The sequence below is a fragment of the Hyaena hyaena genome, unplaced genomic scaffold (genome assembly GCF_003009895.1).
Source record: "Hyaena hyaena isolate Hyena2069 unplaced genomic scaffold, ASM300989v1 scaffold_270, whole genome shotgun sequence".
NCBI classification, from domain to species: Eukaryota; Metazoa; Chordata; class Mammalia; order Carnivora; family Hyaenidae; genus Hyaena; species Hyaena hyaena.
In genome coordinates this window covers 162437-177091 of record NW_024080901.1, presented here as the reverse complement: position 1 = coordinate 177091, position 14655 = coordinate 162437, and the positions used below count along the sequence as shown (strand labels likewise).

The 14655-nt window shown below is 37.1% G+C and overlaps 1 long non-coding RNA gene across 1 annotated transcript; it reads right to left on the bottom strand.

Annotated features, from left to right (window-relative positions):
- Positions 1 to 444: 444 nt before the first annotated feature.
- LOC120240919 lies at positions 445 to 4857 on the bottom strand. The gene is made up of 4 exons (XR_005530776.1): positions 4826 to 4857; positions 2515 to 2567; positions 1223 to 1363; positions 445 to 719 (listed from the first exon to the last, which is right to left on the bottom strand). It is a non-coding gene; the product is annotated as an uncharacterized LOC120240919 (long non-coding RNA).
- Positions 4858 to 14655: the final 9798 nt, after the last annotated feature.

The following is a 14655-nucleotide window of genomic DNA, read 5'->3' as shown; positions in this document are numbered from 1 at the left end:
ACTGGGAGCACTGTAAGTAACTGCTGCCCAGTAAGGATGTTGAGGGAGTGGTATACTTGGAAGGCATGTGCTTTAAGGAAAGAGCAGGCCTTCTTCTTTTTTTAAAGTAAGCTCCACACTGGACAGGACACCCAATGTGGGGCTTGAACTCATGACCCTAACATCAAAACCTGAGCTGAGATCAAGAGTTGGACACGTAACCAACTGAACCACCGAGGCACCCCAGGAAACAGCAAGTCTTTAAGGGTAAGGAGGGCAGAGCAGTTTGTGTGTGACAATGTGAAATAAAAAAGACACTTAGCCCAGCTGAAAACTGAGAAGTATAAGGGATGGAATGATCAACTCAATTTTCACATGAGTGGATTTAAGGGAATGATGTCACAGGAGAGAGAGCCAGATTCCTGTTAGAGGAAAAAAGTGAAAGGCAATGTCGACAGAAGTGGCTGAGTATAAAGGAGCTTTTACTGATGAGTGAGCTAAGTCCTCAAATGAATTATGAAAGAGTTTCAGGGAATTAGTCCTAAAAGAAGATAGACAGAGCCAGATAGAGTTTAGCATCTGCTGAAGGTAAAAGATGTCCGGCATTTCTTGGGACTGGAGACAAGAATGAAGAGTGTAGAGGTTCACCATGAATGAGAAGGCTGAAGTAGGTGGGTCGGGCCCAGCAAGTCTGTCTTGTTCTGAACATGCAGCTCCTTCTTCATTTCTGGCATGAAGGCCTTGAAGCAAGCAGAGGATAAATGTAAAATAAATACGTGAATTGGAATATTTGTCATGTTGATAGGTAAAAATGTTTTTCAGTCCTATATGTATATACTTATAAATAAAAACCAAATATATATAGTTTTCTGTTTTGCTTTTGTAACTTCCACGTTATATCATGCATATGTCATTAATTATTCTTCTCGCTATGATTTTTAAGTGACTGTATATGGATGTAAAGCGATTTATTTAACCATCTCCTTATTGTTGGAGAGTGAAGTTGTTTCCATAAATATAGAATATATAAATTTTACCCAAGCAATATGTCACCGAAAATACATTTAGAAATGGAGTTATGAACACTGGGGAAGGTGCCAGTATTTACTGTCAAATTTAAATAAGTATGTTAGATTTAAGGCTCTTTAGAGGCAAAAAATTGAAATGAGATCTATAGAAGTCAAACTCAGAGTGGTTAGAGGTTAGTCAGTTCCCTGACTTTTTTTTATGGAACCAAATTTACCTTTAGATCCAAGGGTGTTCATTCTGGAGAAAATGAATTTCAAATTTTGCAAAGATAAGTCAGGGTCATAGTCAGAGGAGACACTGTGAATCAGCAGCATTTGGAGTTCAGAGATCCTGACCGCCTAAGTTTTGTGTGAGTCTGTGGAATGAACAGGAATTATATATGAAGGTTGCTGTTGCCTTATATTCCCCTATCCTGTCTGAGGGTCACAGGGTTTTACTGTGAGCCAGGTTATTGGGCCCAGAAAGGAATACATCACTGATAGATTTTGCAAAGTGTTAACTTTTAAGGATACTAAGATACAATTTAATGCTTCAGAAAAAAAATCAGTAGTGTGAGTGTTATTAATCTTTTTATGAAAGTCTGTCTTCAAGCCTCAACTCACTGATCTTTATCTAGGCTGTTTATGGTCGGGAATATTTATCTGTGCATTAATATCATTGGATTTGTACCTCAATTTTCTAAATTGGATCTGGGTTAGACTTGAACACTCCATCAAGTGGGGGTTTAATTGCTGAAGGTGCAGGAAATATCTCTTCACATGTTACTAATAAGCCATTGGTTATCAACTAGGGATGATTTTGTCCCCCTCCCCACCAAGGATCATTTGACAATTTCTGGAAACATTCTTAGTTGTCACAACTGGGAGAGGATTCTACTGACATCTAACAAGTAGGGGACAGGGAAGCCGATAAACATCCTGCAATACACGGGATGGTCCCTACAACAAGGAATTCTCCAATGTAAAGTGCTTCAGCACGTTCTGATGTCATTTTCCCTCCTAACATGTTTTAGATAATCTTAAGTATTTTCAATAGGTATTGAAATATTACTGTCTTCCTCAAGGACTTTTTGAACATTATTAAATATATTTTGGGCTTATATGTAATAGTTTCCTTACTCTCTGTCATAATCAATATTTGAAAGGTAGGAGGTCAGTTTGCCTCTCCTAAACATCCTATTTATTTCCCTGCTTACATAATTCCCTTTGTTCCACAGATTGAGAGAAGAAAGGCGTGCTTCCCCTATAATTTCTAAAATATAGACTTTTCTTTTCTTTCTTGAAACAGCAACCATGTATACCAGCAGAGGTTTCTGTGTGACTCAAAGAACAGCAGTCAAATTCACAGTTGGAAGCAAATGCTTTACTCGGAGAAGTCTTTCCTAATAAATTTTGCTACATCCTTGACAGGGCAGAAAACAGTTAAAGTAGCAGAAACAGCTTGCTCCTGGCTGGTGGGGGAGGAGGAGAGCAGAAGTTAATACTACTTCTTAATCCCAACTCTTACCTCTTCTTGTTTTCTTTCTGTCTCCCACTTCTGGCTTGCAATGCCCAGTTTAGCTGGAAATCAATGAGAAGTCTTGGTCAGAAACTATCAGCATAAAATTCAGCCTCTTTATGGACAAAGCTTTTCATTATCTGGTCTCCACTTGCCTCCCTTACCTCTCATCTATGCTGAGCTTCAAGCACAATCCCTAAAACAGTGATTTATTAATTTGAGTGCGTATTATATTAAAAGTGGATAGTGAGGATTACGTACCCAATTCCAACATGGGTGGGGAGGGATTGAGGATTCCATATACAAGCAAGCAATTCTCAGACATCAGCTGGGTGTTCTACCATTCAACTCAGTCTTTACAGTATTTTCCCAGAGATAGCATCAAATTCCAGAGGTTAAAAGTTCATCCTACAAGCCTGCTTTTCAATTCAAAAGCCAAACCCAACCCCAGGTTGTTACCTATACTTATCACAGAGTGGCTATAAATTGGAGGTTCCCATGACCTCCTCCTTGGGTTTGATTAATTTGCTGGAGAAGCTCACAGAACTTAGAAGACCAGTTTATTCACTAGATTAGCCGTTTATCACAAAGGATATTAAAAGACATGAATCAACAGCCAGATGATGAGATACATAGGACAGGTCCTGAGCAAAGGACTTTCTGTCCTTATGGAGTTTGAAGCCCAGACTGGGCTTCCACAAGGAAGCATTCTGTTTCCCCAGCCTAGAAGCTCTCTAAACCTCATCCTTTATGCTTTTATGGAGGCTCTGTCATATAGGCATTACTGATTACCTCATTGGCCCTTGATGGTTGGCTCAACCTCTAGCTGCTCGCCCCTCCCCAGAAGTCAGGGGGTGGGACTGCAAGTTCCAACTCTGTTTCTTGTCAGTTCTCTTGGCAGCCAGCCTCCATCCTAAGGTGCTTTCTAAAGTCACTTCAATAACATAAATCCACGCCCTGTTTCTGAGTTGCCCTGTTTAATGCTCTATAAAACTTGCTCTTGCCCAAAATATCTCTGGAAGGATCTCCTCTGCTTACGAGGCGCTGAACTCCTCCAATTCTTGGACATCAAAATGCATCACCAAATTGTTTTAGTTTGTTACTTGACAGATTAACTAAATTTAAGACCTACTTTATATATTGTGCAGACAATATGATGTAGGAGAACAAAAGACTTACTTATCCCTGTTGAAAATGGGGGGGGCGGATATGTCCCTCCTCTCCTTTTTCTTAGAACATTACCTTGGAAAACATGTAATTATAAGTACTTTCTCATCTTTTTGAGGTGCGTGTAAAATTTCTGCAGACTAGAAAGGCATTTATTTTGTTAGCTTTATGACCCAAAAATGCCTTTCTCAAGAATGTGGAGCCATCTCTGAAATGTAAACATCAAAAACGGACACCCCTATCTTCCAGTTTCTCTGGGAGGGTAGGGGACTAACATTGGTGTATGCATGCTCCAAGACACAAAATTACCTTGTGTCATGGAGGTAAAGAGTCTGTTTTTCATCTTAGGTCCACTCTAACTAACAGGTAAAGTAAAGATTAACTCTGTGTGACAAATGGAGTTACCAAGTCTTTTTACCGGAGGACTAGTTATCATTTATCATGAAAACTGTGTTTAGGTTTTCAGCTGTGTAAAAGGGTGAGATTTCTTTCTCTCCCTGCAATCTGTGATGTGAATCACATCTGGATTTACTTCTCATTCAATAATAAAGCTGCTTATCATTCTCCACTACCTTCCTGAAGAGGATTTCTGGGTTGGGAGATATTGTTTTTCATTATATTTCCCCCACAATATTTCTGTTTAATTTGCATGTGCTCTACAGTGAACCATTTATTTAAATGTGAAGTAGAAATTTCCTTAGAATATTTTTGCTCTATATCAAGAGCAGCACCCTGCCCCCACCTTTTTTAACTAAAGATATCAAGAGAAAGGAAGTATAGTGGGCCAGGAAGGGACAAATAGTGGAAGAGATATGGATATCGAATATTTGTTGAATGCATTTTGTTGAGTACCAAGGATGTATAATATATTGTGTGGAAGTGTGGGAACAATGGTAAAAGTCCTGGTTCCCATCTGAAAGGATTGCTTAGCCTAATTGAAGCCTAATTGAAGGCATGGATATGTTCTCTGCTACTACAGAGATACTAAGGAAGGTGGTGGAGACACTCATTTAGGATGGACTGAAGAAGTGAGTGTTTATCATCAAGGCTCTAGATTGAATTGTCCCAAATTTTAAGCAAAAGAACATGCTTTGTTGACTGACAATTCTAAAACCAAGAGAAGAGATAGTTTTCTCCAATAAGAGTGGGGTACCTGGTGGCTCAGTCGGTTAAGTGTCCAGCTTCAGCTCAGGTCATGATCTCACAGCTCATGAGTTCAAAGCCCAGCAATAGGCTCTGTGCTGACAGCTCGGAGCCTGGACTCTGCTTCGGATTCTGTGTCTCTCTGTCTCTGCCTCTCCTCTGCTCGTGCTCTGTCTCCCTATCTCTCAAAAATAAACAAACATTAAAGAAAAAAAAAAAAAGAAACGAAGAGTAGTTTTCTTGCACAACAAGATTATATTATGTTAAAACCAATTGTAAATGGTTAATTTCCATAACATGAGATTAAGCTATTGAGTGTCAAACTACATTCCTACTAAAAATCCTCTATGCTAACTCAAAATGGCTCATAGATCTAAATGAAAGCATAAAACTATAAAATGTTAAGGAAAATATAGCAAAAAATCTCTGTGGCCTGAGGCCAGGCCAAAAGTTCTTGGACATGATAATAGCAAAACTAGCTATACCTTTAAAAAATAACAATAATAGGGGCGCCTGGGTGGCTTAGTCGGTTAAGCGTCCGACTTTCGCTTAGGTCATGATCTCGCGGTTCGTGGGTTCGAGCCCCGCGTCGGGCTCTGTGCTGACTGCCAGCTCAGAGCCTGGAGCCTGTTTCAGTCTGTGACTCCCTCTCTCTCTGACCCTCCCCTGCTCACGCTCTCTCTCTCTCTCTCTCTCTCCTAGAAATAAATAAAACATTAAAAAAAAATAACAATAATAAATTGGACTTTTGGTTTTTGTCTGTGAAAGACAGAATGAAAATGCAAGCTACAGGTTGGGAGAAAATGTTTGCAAGTCACGTTACAGAAAAGACTTGTGTTAAGAATATATAATGAACTTTCAAAGGCTACAGAACAAAACCAAAGAACCCAATTAGAAAATGGACCACATTTTTGCCTTAGTGTTGACCTTGCCTGATGCTAATAGAACCATACCAGCTTTTATTTTTAAAATAGTATCTGCATGGTGTATATTTTTTTCATTTGTTTATTTTTTAGCCCTTTCCCCCTCATATTTAAAATGTTTAATGTAAGCAACATATAGTTGGATTTTAAACAATATATTCCTTATGATATTTCATTTCATTCCTACTTAATGACTTCATCTTTAAATTTTAAAGATATAATAAATTATGTTATAATTTAATTTTTCTTGTCCCGTGTTGCTTTTTCTTCTCTTACGGATATTCTCTCAGATGTTAGGATTTTGAAAATCATTACTATATTTCTTCCTCTCACATTATAATTTGTTAGTTCTATCTCTTATTTCTTAAACAACTTTTTTTAATGTTTATTTATTTTTAAGAGAGAGACAGTGTGTGAGCAAAGGAGAGACAAGAATCCAAAGCAGTTTCCAGGCTCCCAGCTGTCAGCACAGAGCTTGATGCAGGGCTTGAACTCACGAATTGTGAGAACACGGCCTGTGCTGAAGTCAGACACTTAACTGACTGAGCCACCCGAGTGCCCCTCCCTTATTTCTTATTTTACTGCTATATTAGAGCTTATGACATTCAATATACATCCTTGACTTAGTTCTCTTTAAGTTGACATTCTCTACTAAATCTCAGAAAATGCAGTTAAGTGTGAACTCCGACTACATTCACCTTATAATTGTCCTAAATTATATTCTTTATGTATTTTAAATTGCAGAAGACATTATTATTTTTATTGCATTACACAGTCAGCACAAAATTAGATTTAGGCATATACCTAACCTTTACGGAAATCTTCATTCCTTTCTTTCATTACCATGATTTCAACTGGAATGAATTTTCTTCTGTTGGAGAATTTTTGCCTTTATTATTATTTTTAGTGTGATTCTCCCAGTGAAATATTCTGTCAATTTCTGTTTTACTAAAATTGTGATATTTGCCTACATTTTTTTCATTCATAGTTCTTATTTTAATGGATTACATTAATTTTAACTATATTTTAAAAGGAAAATTTTAAGTCACAGAGTTCCAGGTTGGCAATTATTTTCTCTTCGAACTTTTAAGAAATGTATTCCTATAGGTCTAGCTTCCATCATTTTTGATAAGAAAACAGTGGTCAGTATTTTGTTTGTTTCTTTCTCTATTTTAGAAAAAAATTTATAGTTTATTTTAGAGACAGAGAGAGACAGAGCATGAGCAGGGGAGGGGCAGAGAAAGAGGGAGACACAGAATCTGAAACAGGTTCCAGGCTCTGAGCTGCCAGCACAGAACCCAATGCAGGGGCTCGAATCAGCAAACCATGAGATCATGACCTGAGCCTAAGTCAGACTGTTAACTGACTGAGCCCCCCAGGCGCCCCTTGTTTGTTTCTTTCAAGGAGCTTTCTCCGAAAGAATATAAGGTATTCTTTTTTTTTTTTTTTTGGTTTTCATCAGATTTAACTGATCTGATGTTCTATGTATTTATGTTGTATACATTTTTTAGAATATTTTAAATCTGTGGTTTTAATGCTTTAGATTAGTTTTGAATATTTTAAGCTAATATCTCTTCTGAAGTTGCCATTAGAATTTTCATATGTCCCATTCATTTTTACTGTTTACTCTAATTTTTTTTGCTTTGTGCTTCTATCTGGATCTTTTTTGTTACCTATCTTTTTAAAAAGTTGAAATATAGGGGCACCTCGGTGGCTCATTCGGTTGAGCATCTGACTTCAGCTCAGGTCATCATCTCACAGTTGATGAGTTCAAGCCCAGTGGTGGGCTCTGTGCTGACAGCTCAGAGCCTGGAAACAGCTTCAGATTCTGTGTCTCCCTCGCTCTCACTATTTGCTCAGTCTCTCTCTCAGAAATAAATAAAAACATTTAAAAAATAAAAAATTGAAATATAATTGACATACAATGTTACATTAGTTTCAGGTGTGCAACATAATTATTCAGTATCTGTGTATATTATGAAATGATCACCACAATAAGTCTATTTAACATCTATCACCATACATAGTTTACATAGTTGCAATTTTTTTCTTGTGATGAGAACTTTTAAGATTTATTCTCATAGCAACTTTTAAATATACGATACAGTATTTATTAACTATAATCATCATGATATAAATCCTCAGAACTGGAAGTTATACCTTTTGACCACATTGACCCATTTTGCACCACTCCCCCATCCCACAACCCAGCCTCTGGCAACGACCAATCTGTTTTCTCTATCCATGAGCTCTTTTACCCATCTTTTTATTTGTTAATTCTCTCTTCTAATATTTCTAATCCTTCATCAACTGATTATTAAATTCAGGTATAGTATTTTTTAGTTCTAGCGCTTTCATTTAATTCTTTTTATATAGTTTTAAAAAATGTTTATTTATTTATTTTGAGAAATAGAGAGAGTGGGGAGAGCCAGAGAGAGAGAGAGAGAGGGAGAGTCCCCAGCAGCCTCCACACATAGCACAGAACCTGAGGCGGGTCTTGATCTCACTAACCATGAGATCATGACCTTAACCAAAATCAAGAGTTGTACACTTAACTGATTGAGCCACCCAGTTTCCCCTTTATATAATTTTCAGTGCTCTAATAAGATTATACCTTATGTTATCTAGTTTTAAATTACAGATATTTTAAAGTCCATGCCTTAAAATTCCAGTATCTTAGTCATCCGCGGACCACTGTTTTTGCTTTTTTACTCATTTGTTCTTCCTGGCATATTTTCTTTTTTCTTTTTCCTTTTTTGTTTTCATCATAGTAAATATATGTAACATAAAATTTGTCCTTTTAAATATTTTATGTGTACAATTCATTCATTATAAGCCCAATGTTCAATCATCACAGTATCTATTTTCAAACATTTTTATCATACAAACAGAAGTTCTGTGCCTATTAAGCAAAAACTCTCTATTCTATCTACCCCTCACCCCTTGTAATCTCTAATCTATTGTCCATGTTCATGAACTAAATAAGCCATACCTTTGTCATTTTTTGTCTGGCTTATTTCACTTAGCATCATGTTGTCAAAGTTCATCCATATTGCAGCATGTATCAGAACTTCATTCCTTTTTTGACTGAATAATGTATCATTGTATGTACATACCACATTTTATTTATCCCTTCTTTTGTTGATGGACACAAGAGTTGTTTCCAACTTTTGAACAATACAAATAATGCTGCACTGAACATTCAGGTACAAGTATCTGTTGAGTCTCTGGGATATACGTCCAGGACTGCAATTGCTAGGTCATGTGGTAATTCTATCTACCTTTTTGAGGAACACCAAACTGTTTTCCAGATTGGCTACACCATTTTACGTTCCCATCTGCAATGTATGAGAGTTCCCCATTTCCCTAAATCCATGCTGTCTCTTATTGTTGTTGTTGTTGTTGTTGTTGTTATTATTATTATTATTATTATAGTTGTCTGAATGGGTGTGAAGTAGTGTCTCATTATAGTCTGTATTTTCTTTATCTTAGTAACTAATGATATTAGGCATCTTTTTATGTCCTTATTGACTATCTGTAGATCTTCTTTGGTTAAATGTCTATTCAAGTCTTTTGCACATTTCAGTATTGTATTATTTATTGTTAAGTTATAGGAATCTTTATAAATTCTAGACCTTAAACCCACACTCCAATACCACTATCATGAAACTTTTCCACCATGTTTTGCTCTAAGAAACTTACAGTTTCAAGTCTTCAAATCTTTAACATATTTTGAGTTGATCTTTGTGTATGGTTTAAGATGATGGTCCAGGTTCACATAGGGATGTCCAGTTTTTCCAGCATTATTTGTTGAAAAGACTGTCCCCTCAAAATATATATCCTTAGTACTCTTGTCAAAAATCAGTTGACCTTGACTGTAGATGGGTGAATTTTTTTTTGGTCTCTCTATTCTCTTCTCTTAGTCTATTTTCTGTCTTTATATTAATATCAAACTTTTATTTTATTTTATTTTTTTAAATATTTTTATTTATTTCTAGGAGAGAGAGAGAGACAGCATGAGCAGGGGAGGGCCAGAGAGAGAGGGAGATACACAGTCTGAAATAGGCTCCAGGCTCTGAGCTGGCAGTCAGCACAGAGCCCGATGCGGGGCTCGAACCCACGAACCGCGAGATCATGACCTAAGCGAAAGTCGGACGCTCAACCGACTAAGCCACCCAGGCGCCCCAATATCAAACTTTTAATTCCTAAAGTTTTATAATATGTTTCTAAAATGGGCAGTGTGAGACTTCTAACTTTGTTCTTTTTTTCCTCAAGATTGTTTTGGCTTTTCAGAATCCTTTTGGTTACATAAAAGTTTTAGATTTTGTTTCTATTTCTATAAAAGTTATCATTGGGATTTTGATAGGGATTGCATTTTATCTGTAGATCACTTTGGGTAGTGCGGCTATATAAAATATGCCTGATTTGTCTATTGGCTTCACAACAGTCAATTGAATGATGTTCCTTAAGTTAACTAGTCCTATGTGGCTAAAATTGTCTAGTCTTCTTATAGAAAATAGTACTGCTATGTCTATCCAAATTACTTCCAAAATATAAGTAAATCTATACTTTTGATAGTGTCAAATTGCCTCCTAGTGAGGTTGTTGCAGTTGTATTCCTTTCATCATTATGTGTCAGTGCCTGTCTGAATACCTCCCTTTAACACACCGTGTTGTTCTTCTTTTTGACCTTTGTCAATCTTATGGGTAAATGTTATCTCAGAGCAAGGATGCTTCTAATAAACTCTATTTATTATGTAATAAAAATTATACCAAAAAATGATGCAATGGTTAATGTATGCTGGACATTAAGTTCTTTATAATTCTTAACTCTTAATGCTCAGGTCTACTTTTGAGTAAGCATTGGTTTATTGCTATTTTACAGTGAGAAAACTGAGGCAAAATGATTAGCTAATCTCTCCAAGGTCCTCAGAAGTGAGGACACAACTATAACAGGAAATCTGACTTTAGAGTCTGTGTTCTTCATAGGGCGGCAGGAACCCAGATAATAATTCTAGGCATAATTTTAATATAAGAATTTCTTTCTTATGGTACAAATAAGGTATATATAATCATCTATACACTTTCTTCCTTTAACAACCAAATGTATTGTTAGAAACCGTTAGAACACCCACATTGTATTAATTTCCTGTGGCTGCTGTCATAAATTTCCACAAACTGGTGGCCTAAAACAACAGAAATTTCTTCTCTCCTCATTCTGGAGACCAGAAGTATACATCAGTACTGGCAGGGCCATACTCCCTCTGAAGGGGAATACGTTCCTTGCCACTTCCAGCTTCTTGCGGCTCCTGGCATATTTTGACTTATGGCTACATCCCTCCAGTGTCCGCCTTCATGGTCATATTGCCTTCTCTTCTGTATGTCTTCCCCTCTGTGTGTTGCTCTGTTCTCCTCTGCCTCTCTCTTATAAGGTTACTTGTGATTGATTTAGGACTCATTTAGATTATCCAGGATAAGCTCCTCCTCTTAAGATCTTTAACTTAATTACACCTTTTCCAGTATGATGTACTATTCATTCTTTTTCTTTTCTTTTCTTTTCTTTTTTTGAAACATTCACAGGCCCAGGGGATTAAGATATGTGCAAACCTTTTGATGGAGGGGGTCATCTTTTCTTAAAATTTTAATTAATTATTTTAGAGAGAGTTGGAGGGGGGAGGGGAGAGAGAAAGAGGGAAAAAGAGAGAGGGAGAGGGAGAGGAAGGAAATCCAAGCAGGCTCCAGGCTCAGCCTGGAGCCTGATGCCAGACCCGATCCCATGACCCTAGGATCATGACCCGAGCTGAAATCAAGAGTAGGATGCTAAACTGACTGAGTCACCCAGGCGCCCCATGAGAAGGGGTCATCTTTTAACCCACTAAGCACATTTTCCATTTACCTGAAATAACTTGAGCCTCTTCCTTCCTTCCTTCATCCATCCATTTACTCTTAAATATTCATGAAAGGTTTGCTGAGTAGTAGACATTGTTCAATGTGCCAAGGAAATAGAACAGATAAGAACTGTGTCTTCATAGTGCTTACATTTTAGCTGAAGAGGCTAGATAGAAAAGAAATATATGAGTAAATATGTTGAGTGCCATCACATGATAAATCCTATGGGGGAAAAAAAGAAGGTTAGGGGAAATGGGGTAGGAAAATAGGGTGGAGATTTTAAGTATGGTGGTTTGAGGAGCTCTCTCTGAGAAGGCTGACAAATGCTTCTCCAAAAGACGTCAGGTTTGAATCCCTAGGACTTGTAAATCTTACCTTATATGTCAGTCTTTCCTAGGGATCTAAAGCAGGGGAGATTATCCTGGATTATCCTGATAGGTTCTAAATGTTATAACAAATGTCTTTGTAAGAGAGAGACAGAAGATTTCATACAGACAGAAGAGAGTGCAATGTGACCATAGAGGCAGAGACTTGCTTGACAAGCCACAAGCCCAGCTTCCAGGAGCCGCTGGAAGATATAAGGAAAGGATTTTCCCCAGAGCCATTAAAAGGAGTATGCCCCTGCTGACACCTTGATTTTGGCCTCATGATTTTGGACTTCCAAGAACTGGGAGAGAATGAATTTCTACTGCTCTAAGCCACAAGGTTTGTGGTGATTTCTGACAACAGCCACAGGACAGTTCTACACTGAGATTAGCACTCATCTCTAACGAAGTTGATGGAGCAAGCCATACATGTATCTGGGGACTGAGAACTACTGGCAGAGAGAAAATTCGTGTCCATCAGCCTTGAGGTGGTAGCATGCCTACGATGACTGAAGAAATATTAAGGGGGTCACTGAGGCTCAAGCACAGTGAGTGGGGAAAAGATACTCAGAGATTAGACCAGAGAGGTCAGAGGACTCGACTTGGTGATAATGTTCACTTGCACCACCTGTGAGATTAGAAATCCCTAAAGGGTTTTAAGCACAGGGATGATATAGTCTGTTCCTTTTCTTGAGCAGCTCCCCATTTATACCAAAGAAAACCAGGATCATTCTGTCTGTGGTATAGGTAATAGACAACAGGGGGCTAAAAGAACCTAATGCTTAGGTTTAGGAGGCAGCTGATACTCTGAGTCTAGAGTGTATAGGTCTTCATTGGTGATAAATGCTTCTAAGTGTTATAACACTGGAAGCATGCTTTAAAACCTTTCATCACAGGAGGTAAGATGTTATATATCTATTAGTTCAATTTCATCAAGGGGCAGTTAGTTTTAGTAATAGCAAATACCTTTTACACATGAAGGGTGGTAACATTTACTTCAAGGGCAACTACTAGTGTTTCAGAGATCATTATCGCTGGTCAACACCAGAGGGAGGTTCTGCAAATGGATGTTAGAAGGGAATTTTCATGGGTGAATTTAGTGGCTTCATGTTAAGCGTAACAGGTATGCCTATAAATTAGGTGTGAACTTAGTTGTATTCAACATGTATGGATTGGTAAACTGTTTTAGACTTCCTACTTGTACTTAGATACGATGATAGAGTCAGGGAAACTTTTTACTCCTCACCTTTCAGAATGCCACTTAAAGCATAATCCTAATGTAGTCATGGGTAAAAATATTTAGGTTGGCTGTGTCAAATATTAGATTAACTGAGTCCTGCTTCTAAAATATTGTTGATAAAGAAAAACCTTTTCTGCAAAAATGGTTGCTTAATCTCAAAAAGCATGTAGCTGGGAGTTCATCAAGCTGATAAGAACAAGGTATATGAGTGTTTTTATGCCCACTTTCCAAAAGATTTGACTTATAAATGGCAGCGGCAGAATTTTGTCTGTGATTTGTTTTCACTGAAAACAAGGTAGTGTGATTATCAGAGAGGAGGTATCTTTCATCTTCCTTAGAAGCAACTTAGGTTCAAGAGAGTATTTTAATGAAGGTTTCATAGCACAAGTCCCCATGCTGAAGATATGCTGAAGATATTCCACTTTGGACTGGAAGGTGTCCCCTCAGTTTAAAAATGTAGATTCAGATTTTATTTTCTTTCCACATGATACCTGGATGATGCTATCTATTATCTGTCAAAGAATCACTCTGATTGGCATCTAAATAATTTTCCTAAGAATATTTTCATACAAAACTTAAACAAAAAGTAGATCCCTTCTTACTAAAAAGTATTCTTTAGACTTTAAAGCATGCAAAATGTTAGAGCGCAGATAAGTTTTCCTCATCTTATATATGAGATAATAATGATCTAGAAAGAGTGTCACAAAACTTAAAAAAGAATGCTTTGTTGGAGGAAAGATATTCCAACGCATTTATTCCTTATACTGTATATAAAATCAATACAGAATATTAACTGTTATATTCTGACATAGTGATGAAACAATAATTTCAAAATCCATACATATAGAATCATTTAAAATATTCTCAGATCATAAAATTAATTCTGATCATTCCCTAGTCTTTTTTGCTTTACATATTTGGATTTGAAATACAGAAATGAAGTTGTGGGAGAGTGCAAAATCATGGATCCCTGACATATATTCTTCCATATGTACAATGTATTCCACAAGTCATTCTTTGCTCTAGTTACAGGGGGGAATCTTTCCAAATCTATGCTTTAACAATTCTAATTTACATTGTAATAATACTTTAAATTCATTTTCTTAACAATAGGCACAATTTGTGAATTATCTACTTTGTTTATGTAAATAGTTTAATCCCTAAAATAATCTCGAGTGCAGGGGTCCAGCCTCTGCAAGCCAGGGTTGACCCAGACAGTGATGGTTGGAGTTGGCAAAGAAGACATGGAGCCAGTCTCTTCAGGTGGACTTCTCAAATTTATTTTTCAGCTTAGGGTTTTTATATAGCAAATCCAAACAATCATGCTTAAACAATTTACATGTTTTGAATACAGTCATAGGACTTAACATTTCTAAGTTTTCTTGGCAACAGTGATTTCACGGTACATGATTTCCACTTCAACC